Source organism: Carlito syrichta, unplaced genomic scaffold (assembly GCF_000164805.1).
Source record: "Carlito syrichta isolate Samal-C Ts95f unplaced genomic scaffold, Tarsius_syrichta-2.0.1 Scaffold301613, whole genome shotgun sequence".
Taxonomy (NCBI): Eukaryota; Metazoa; Chordata; class Mammalia; order Primates; family Tarsiidae; genus Carlito; species Carlito syrichta.
This window is the reverse complement of record NW_007245709.1, coordinates 1-9,544: the sequence shown is the minus strand read 5'-3', so window position 1 is coordinate 9,544 and position 9,544 is coordinate 1. Positions and strand designations below refer to the sequence as shown.

Below are 9,544 nucleotides of genomic sequence, written 5' to 3'. Positions count from 1 at the left end.
CCTGTAGTTCCAGCTATTTGGAAGGCTGAGGCGGAAGGATCGCCGGAGCCCAGCAGGTCGAGGCTGCAGTGGCCAGGAGCCACTGCACTCCAGTCTGGGCGACAGAGTAACACTCCAACTCAGAAAAAAAAAAAAAAAAGTGAAAATAAATAAATAAATAAAAATAAAAAAGAAAGAAACAAGACCCTTTACAATTTGGTTCTAAGCTCCATTCTAGACTCAATTCCTGTCACTCTCACGGGCATACCATTATCTTAAACACAACAGACTCATAATTTTCTCAAACATTCCATACACATTCCTATCTGCAAGCACTGTTCCTGCTGTTTATTCTTTATGAATCCTTTTGCCTCCATGACCTGTCAAATTCCTACATATAGTTCAAGACCCTATTTAAATTTCATCTCATCCATGAGCCTTAGTCAATCACTCATATTCAGCTACCGAAGTAATTATGCCTTCCTTGGTAGTATCCTAAACTTTTCTTTTATCCCAGTTAGAACAGTTACCACAATTCTTCTTATATTATAGTTGTACAATATATATGTGTGCTTCCCTAACCAGATTTCAGTTCCTTGGCAATGAAGATTATAAACATGTTTGTATCCACTCATAATCCAGCAAAGTGCCATATACATGATAGGTATTCAATTAGTATACTCCGAATTCTCATCAATAGGCTACAATTAAATGCCCATCTTATAAGGGAAAAAAAGAGGTTTTCCTGAATTTGAAAATTATAGCATCATCATAAAGTAAATTGTTCAGGCATTACTATGATATTCAGCTATTCAAATAAGTCCTAAATCATTGCAGATACAAATCATTGCAGACATCACTGAATAGGAAGATAAAAACAGTAAAATATAAGTATGATGGGAAGCACAGAATAAAATTAAAGAGGGATGGGGAAATGCAAAATATATAGCTACCAACATTAAGAATCCCCAAAGGATACTTAAACAATCCATTTAACAAATATTTACTATGAGCCAAATACTACACTGATCACTAAGAATACTAAAGTTAAAACAGTGAAAGAGGCTGAAATTTTACATGCAATATTTTAAAATGCAAAGTGTTGGTCTTTATTACTTCCAAAAGTATGACCAAAAGTTCTGCTTAAGGATCAAAGGAAACCACCAATACTCAATTCTAAGTTAAAATCTAGGAAATTTTTTTGCCTACTTTGTGATTTATGTAGGAACTCTAATTCCAGGACTGCTTTTGAATGCTAAAAGAGTTTCCTTTATTCTTAGTAACTATAAACTGCTAAGATAGAAAATTTGAGTTTCAGACACTTGAATACATTCTCTGCTTTGAAATAAGTTCTATCCATGCACAGGCTGTTTTAATAATTAAGGTACCAATCACCCTGCCATCATGAGTGAAAAGGGAGGAATTCATTAAAATGGTGTTACATAGGCGATGTTTTATGGAATATAGTGGACAGTTGTTCATTTTTGTCCTTTGAGGTCAAATAACAAAAACTGAATGAAAACACAATATTGTTACATTCTGAGCCATTTCTTCTGCAGATTTTGAACAAAGAGACAGACTGCTTTCTTCTAAAACATTCAAGAGCAAAGCAACCAGATGTACCTAATATAAAATCTGATTTAGTATGTCCTTAGCCACATGAGGCTATTAAGGAAGGATCTCATAACTCCTTCTTATAAATCAACATCAATAATATAAATAATCAAATGACCCATTTGCTTTATGAATAAATTCAAATTTCCTATTTCTTCAAAAACTGAACTCTTAATAGATGAGTGCAATAAAATATCTTTGTTTAAACTACAGTCTCTTCATAGAGTTAAACTGCAATCATATTTCTTAATTACTCATGGAATAACTTGCTCCCAACAAGCACTGGTATGAAGCCATTTTGAGGATTTTCCTTTTACTCAAAACAACTTTTACATCATTACACTAATATCACCTTAACAATAATAAATAACTCTACAAAATTTAGCACACACCCTCTCACAAAGGAAAAATACTACTGTACTCTTTAAGTGTATAAGTGATTTATACCAATAATATTAACAAATATATTTCTTAATATTCATTCATTCATTCAAGAAGTAATTATTGAGGGTTGACATGTAGGCACTTCATTAAATGTAAAGATATCAAGATGAGTTGATTACAGTTCCTGTCCTCAGACACAGAAACATAATATTACAAAAACAACACATACTCACTGGGTATACAAGAGAACCAACAGCAAGTTACTATGTATACCCAGTACCCAGAGAGTTCAACAGTCCAAACAACTAATTACACAAATGAATTGAGGAAGTACAGCAGATAACTTTAGGAAGGTTCACGCAGCACCCATTCCAGCCCCCATTCTCCAAAATAGAGGCTGGAATGCTAAAAATACTTTTTATTTCATTCTAGAAGTTATGTGATCACCTGAGCCCAGCAGGTCATGGCTGTCACGGCTGATTGTGCTACTGCACTCCAGCCTGGGTGACAGAATGAGACTCTAACTTAGAGAGACAGAGAGAGAGAGAGAGAAAGAACTCTCACTCATTTAAATCATTGTCAGTAAGATTTTCTACTACTTGAAGTCAGAGGTGTTTTTACCATTCAAAGAGAATATAAAAATGAATTACACTACCTATAGCTTCTCTTTTCTTGATTTAGACTATGATCCAGTCCTTCCTAGATAAGTAGTTATGTGACACACTTTTGGCCAATAACTGTGTCAGAAATCCTCTATGAGCATATATTTGCAGTCATTCCATTCTAAAGAAAATGACAAAATACCCATGAGAAGAAAGCTTTTGAGTTCTCCCATTGTTTTTTTTCCTACTTAAAAGTAAGCACAAGTTCTAGAGATGCAAACATCATCAGTTAAGTAAGAGACAAAGGTTAGGTGCTAAGTATGGTGGAGAAGGAAGCTGTTACATGGATCCCTGATGGCAACTGTTACTTGTGAACGAACTGCTTTCAGATTTCTTATGATAAAATAAAGCCCAGCATGGTGGCTCACATCTGTAATCCCAGCACTTTGGGAAGCAGAAAGGAGAGGAGTGACTGAGACCAGGGGGTCTACAATAAATCAAAAAAAATTCGCAGCTGTGCATGACGACTCAAGCTGTAATCCCAGCACTTTGGCAGGCTGAGGCAAGAGGACTGCCTGAGCCCAGGGGTTCAGATCTGCCTGGGCAACTTGGTGAGACCCTGTCTCTACAACATATCAAAAGGTTAGCCGGGCATGGTAGCTCACACCTGTAGTTCTGGCTACTTGGAAGGCTGAGGCAGAAAGATCACCTGAGCCCAGCAGGTCATGGCTGTCGTAGCTGTGATCGTGCCACTGCACTTCAGCCTGGGTAACAGAATGAGACTCCAACTTAAAAAAGAGAGAGAAAGAGAAAGAGAGAGAAAAAGAGAGAGAATAAAGTTCATACTCATTTAAATCATTGTAAGATTTCTACTACTTGAAGTCAGAGGTATTTTTACCATTAAAAGAGGAATTAAAAATGAATTACGCCGGGCTCGGTGGCTCAGTCTGTAATCCCGCGCCTTTGGGAGGCTGAGGTGAGTGGATTGCCTGAGCCCGCGGGTTCGAGACCCGCTGGGCAGCGAGACCTCATCTCTACAATAAATCAAAAAATCAGCTGGGCGTGGTAGCGCATGCCTGTGATTCCGGCTACTTGGAAGGCTGAGGCGGAAGGATCGCCGGAGCCCAGCAGGTCGAGGCTGCGGTAGCCGGAAGCAGCCACTGCACTCCAGTCTGGGTTACAGAATGAGACTCCAACTCAAAAAAAAAAAAAAAAAAAAATGAATTACACTACCTATAGTTCCTCTTTCCTTGATTTAGACTATGATTCAGTACTTTCTAGATAGAGGAAATAGAAACAATTTTGAATTTGCACTTCTACAATTTTTGGTAATCTGGATTACTTTAATAAATATGGTAAAATTCCTCCATGGAAATCCATTTGTTGCACAGTCATTACAACATTGTTCTCATTTTTCTTAACTGGGACCTTCAATCCTCCAAATCTGTAAGACAATATTTGTCTACAGCAGGGGTCCTCAAACTTTTAAAACAGGGGGCCAGTTCACTGTCCCTCAGACCACTGGAGGGGCAGACTATAGTTTAAAAAACCATTTGCATTAGCACTGAGCGCTGACTATTTGCGTTATCACTGTGATGCAACCCCCCTAGAAACCACCCCCAACCAACTAACCAACTTCAAAAAAAAAAAAGGCTCTCCTAACTTCAAAAAAAAAGGCCCTCCTAACTTCAAAAAAAAGGCGCCCCCATCTGCAAAAAAAAAAAAAAATAGACCTCCTAACTTCAGAAAAAAAAGGCCCCCCTTAACCGCAAAAAAAAAAAAAAAAAAAAAAGGTCCTACTAACTGCAAAATTTTTTAAAAAATAGACCTCCTAACTTCAAAAAAAAAAATCCTAACTTGTTCTTACCTCGGTCCTCAGGTAGCAGCAGGCTGTGCACAGGCAAGCTCATAACTCGTGGGATCCGAGACTGAGAGGAGTCGTCGAGAGACAGAGAGAAGGAGAGTGGAGAGTGCGCCGCACATTCCACACATGTGCACTGTGGGCCTGGACACGTCGGCTGCTAGGCAGGACAGGCAGCGGAGGCAAAAACACCTGGTAGGCCAGATAAATGTCCTCAGCAGGCGGCATGTGGCCGCGGGCTGTAGTTTGAGGACCCCTGGTCTACAGTATGGTATGTATATAATATACACATATAAATAAATAGCTAAATGTTAGGGAAAAAAGGAAAAGAGAGAGAAGGAAGTAGGGACCTAACTTATCTGAAAGTATAAAAAATGTTTTTCAATTTTGTGAATATTTTAGAAAGTAGTTTCAGAATAAACAAAAGATCACAAAATATATCAGATTTCAACACACACTTGAAATTGGTGATTCTTTTTTGGGAATTTTTCAAACTTGAAGAATGTATATCCCAACAAATATTTTGTGTCCAATTTACCACTAGTATTATTCTATTATTGTAATATTCTCTAGTAGTCTCCCTAGGTAATACTCGTTCTCTATGTATATTTCTCTTAGACAAATTGTAAATATGTAGTGTTCTTGGGATAATTTCTATTGCACAGTGTTGAAAAGATTCATTAATTTCAATCACCATCAATTCCATATACTTTTTCTGCCTTTTTTGTTCAAATATATTTTACTGTGGCCATTCAAAGGAAAATTACACATTCCAATAACATTTGAGTTCCTCTCAGTTACCCTTTCAGTGGTTCAGGGTAATGATAGAGTAAAGAATCATGTTCTTCATAGGCTCTCCTTCCCCCACCCCGCCCTCCATTTGGTAGAATTTCAACTTCAAATCTCTGGTGCCAAAAAGCAGTGGGTAATGTCTAATGCTCTTCTCTAACAGTAGCTTACTTTGGAGAGAAGGAGAGTGAGAGTCAGGAGAAATCACTCATTCCAGTTTCTAAAGAATCTTAGCATATGGGATAAGCAATCTCTTATCCTATTTTCCTAAAATAGAATTATAGAAACATAATAGGTCGGGGCGGAGAGAAGGAAAAGAAATAAGACTTAAAAAATTTTCAACTCTCTCTGAATACAGATAAAAAGCTAAAAGGTTAAAAATACTCAAAGTTATCTCACTGAGATTAGGGGGAAAAAACTAGATATGCATAAAACCTGTAGTTTATATATTCCTCAGCATTATTCATAGGTAGAGTATTCCTCTGTAAAATAGATAAAAGCTGCATCCTCTTCTTCCTAAGATTACAAGAATGGGATTTAAATAAGTCAGATAAATGCTTTCATTTTAAAACCAGTATTCAAAGATGATATACAACAATCCACATGATCTCAAAAGAATATCCAGAGAATGACAAGTCTCTCTTGTTTAGAATATCATCTCAACTTCAATTTCATTTGCATTTATCCTTTAAAATACATATATCTGAGGTCCTTACATGATATGTGGTCCTTTTTCTCAGGCTCACTTTTATTTGGTTATCTTTTTAGGTGTTCTAAATGAGTTTACAATAAACTGAACAGACAGCGTACAAAAGGCTTTTAGAACTATACCATATGGTCCAGGGAAGGGAACAATCTGGACGATCCCCACTTCAATCTGCAAGCTTGTCCACCTCTATAACACATTATACCACTGTAATAAAATATTAAGATGGAAACGTAAAAGCTAAAATAATCTATCTTTAGCATTACAGGCAACCACATTCTGAAAACTTACTGATAAACTTAATCAACATTTACTTTAATTTATATTCTGAGATTTTTGGTATGTAACACCAGGCATACAAATCTAGGCCACTATTCAATAGAAACAATATTTCAGCAGGGCTACGTGTGGGTATTCAACTTATGCTTCAGAAATTCAGAAGGGGAAAAAAAACACTTTTACGGGGGCATATTGGCAGAGACTGATGTAACAGATGACACATTCTTGGAAATCAAATAAAAGCAATAGGGAAATACCCATTGTTGCCTGGTGAAGGCCTAATCACATGGACACAGCTGGAACCAATGCAGATCATTCATTAATAAAATTGTATTGTAGTAGCCACTTTTTGATGCATTCAATTGCTGCTTTAGCCAAATCCCTGAATTTCTTTGTTCAATGTTAGTAAGACTATTTTAAGGGGAAATATGAGAAGATGTAGGACAGAAAAAAAAAAAAACCTGTTCTCATGCTAAAAATGAGACTAGCTTAAAAAGCTAAATGTCACTTTACCTTGCAATCTACTTACACTATCAGCAGCTTAAAATATGCAGCGTAAACCTGAAAAGGAGGAACTCATATGGTACTATAGATAAAAAGTGAGCAGTGTGAGATGCCACAGAAAAACATACGAAATACTTGTAAAAGTATTCTGCAGAATGATAGTATGTCAGGGGGTGGGGAAAATTAAAATGTATCAAAAATTAGGAGGAAAAATCAAACAACTGAATTAACATATACTCTTTCATGCAATACTCTATTGAATTTGACATTAAAGTATGTAACATATGCTTAAAGGAGGATTACTCATATTTTTGACCACACAAACTTAGAAACACTATTTGTTATTACGTTACCAATATTCGATGTCAAACATGACATTCAAATCATCTACCCAAGAGTTATATTTGAAAGCTATACTGATAGTCAAATGAAATAAAATACTAGCTATAATTATTAACTTAATATAATAAAATCCTAGTTAAAGTGATAAACTTAGTGTTTATTCAGTTTGGCTGATATCACTTAATACAGTTGTTTTCACATGTTTCTACAAATATAATTATTAAGTTACAGTATAATAATTGCTGAAAACTATATAATATCAAACTATAAAGATATACTAGCTTTGCTATGTGTTCTGATTAAAACTATAGAATTTATTGCCTACAAAAATGAAAAACAACAGCATTTATCAAAAATTACTCAAACATTATGATCCTTAAATATATTTCTCCTATGCCTCTGCATTTAGTTAGAATAAACAAAGAAAAGAAATAAGACAATTAATGTTGTATTTCCTAAGATAATGAAAGATATATTCCCATCACAGAAAAAATAAAGGGCTCAATTGCAAATAAAAATTATACCACTGCAGAAGATGTATTTAAAGTCAAGGAATAGTACTTAATAAGCAATAAATATTATTCAATATATGTGAACATACAGAATGAAGGAGGTTTTTGTGTGTGCTATCTTTACTCTCCGATTCTAGTATTATCAGATCTTGGCATAGGGAATTCAACACAAACAGTTATGAACTTAATTAGATTAAGAGATAAGAAGTTTCACTGGCATTCTTTCTCAAAATTGTCCAAATTCAGCTTAAAATGTTGACCTAAAGATTTAATTAATGCAATTTCACAGGTATCCCACCCAGATTAATTTAGCACTTTTGAAGAAAAAAAGCCACTTAAGTACAAGTTTTTAAAAGACAGCATTAGGGGAAATGGGAAATCATGGCATTTTTTACATGTGCATTATAAATACAAATCAACTTGAATATATGTTTGCTCTGCTAAAACACTGAAGCAATATGTTGTCAAACCTGTCTTGCATGAAAGTCAGTAACAGGTGAGTTTACTTAATGCATACTTCTGATATACCCGTGTTTTACAAATCTTTTTAATAATTTTAAAGCGTTTTCTAAATTAAAAATAAATACTCTGGAACAAAACTGTTAGGTTGCACTATTTTAACTTAAGTATCTATAATCAACATATTTCCCATTATATATGGCATATAAAGATGTTTCACATTAATAATTCTAACACAAACCACTGTCCGCCTTCTTTTTAGTCACATTTGTTACACTGTTACAAAAATACATGAGTTTATTTCTCCCAAAGTAATTTTCTTATTGCCAAAAATCAGACAATTTTTAAATAAAAAATCAGTCAAAATAATATCTCCCCTAAAAAAATTCCACCTATTGAACTATTCTTATCTTGATTGCAAAACGCTAATTTGTAAATATATCACTTTAAAGTAAATCATTTGTTTTTGCTTAATACAACAGAAAACACATTTATATTTTGAAGAACATTCTATGAAATCTCACAGAACGCTTGCTCATAGTGAAAATCTAGTCTCCTACTCAAATCATCTCCATTTAAAACTAATTCTGCCACATTTTCACACTCCTTCAGTAGGTCACTAACAATAATTTAGTGAGAACTGTGAAACTTAAAAACACTTCTGTGTTTTACCTCACATTTTGATTCAAAGGAAAAAATAATAAGTGCACATCTTTATTTTAATGGATGTTCCCTTGCTTATCTACCAACTCTTAGACATTCTAAAAATGAGTATTCAATTTGTAAAAGACATGAACTGGCCCTGAGTTTAAGGCAAAAAGAGAAAACAATGGCAGACTTTTGGGTCTCAACAAGAGATATCACAGCATAAAAATCCATATAATGCAAGCAAATATTACTCAAAAGTGTTCAAATAAGCTATGAAGCAGACAGAATTCCAACCAATCAAAAATACTATGTCAACATGACCAAAGTTAGCAATACTCAGAAGGCTTTTTGCAAAGTGTAGCAAAAATGCAACTGTAAGGAGATCTCTAAGATAGTGGAAAAGGCAAATTTAGCACTCACTTCTACAAGGAACAAAGCCATTCACTAAATGTAGAAGTTGTAAGGAGAATGCTGTATCTATTTCAAAATATATATATATTTTTTTCCACAATGGTGGTCTGCATGAAGAAAGAGGAAGATCGGAGGGGAAAGAAATGGTATAAGTAGGAACAACTAAGGCTGTCTGCCTTCCTTCAATGATGCTGTAAGGGTAGACCCTCTGCCTTAAAAAAAACCACTGCCAGAACCAAGCTACACAAAACATTTTGGCTGCAAGCCTATAACAGTGCCAGGCTGTTTTTCATTTTTGTGCTAGACTCCCTCAATTGAGACAGTGTGGGATTGTCACTTTGATGCACATAGAGAACAAAGAATAATATAGCAGGGGGGTGGGGAGTTTTTTTGCCCCTTTAAAGTCAGGTTAGCATTCTGTTTTCTTTGACAAGTCTTGAAAGGACCCAAGAAG

General features: G+C 35.2%; 1 protein-coding gene across 1 annotated transcript in view; it reads right to left on the bottom strand.

The window, feature by feature from the left end:
• Positions 1–6,145, bottom strand: part of GTDC1 (glycosyltransferase like domain containing 1) — a 290,620-nt gene extending 284,475 nt beyond the window's left edge. Inside the window, exon 1 of the mRNA XM_021710851.1 lies at positions 6,061–6,145. The gene's annotated coding sequence lies outside the window, so the exon portion shown is untranslated. The remainder of the gene's footprint in view (positions 1–6,060) is intronic.
• Positions 6,146–9,544: the final 3,399 nt, after the last annotated feature.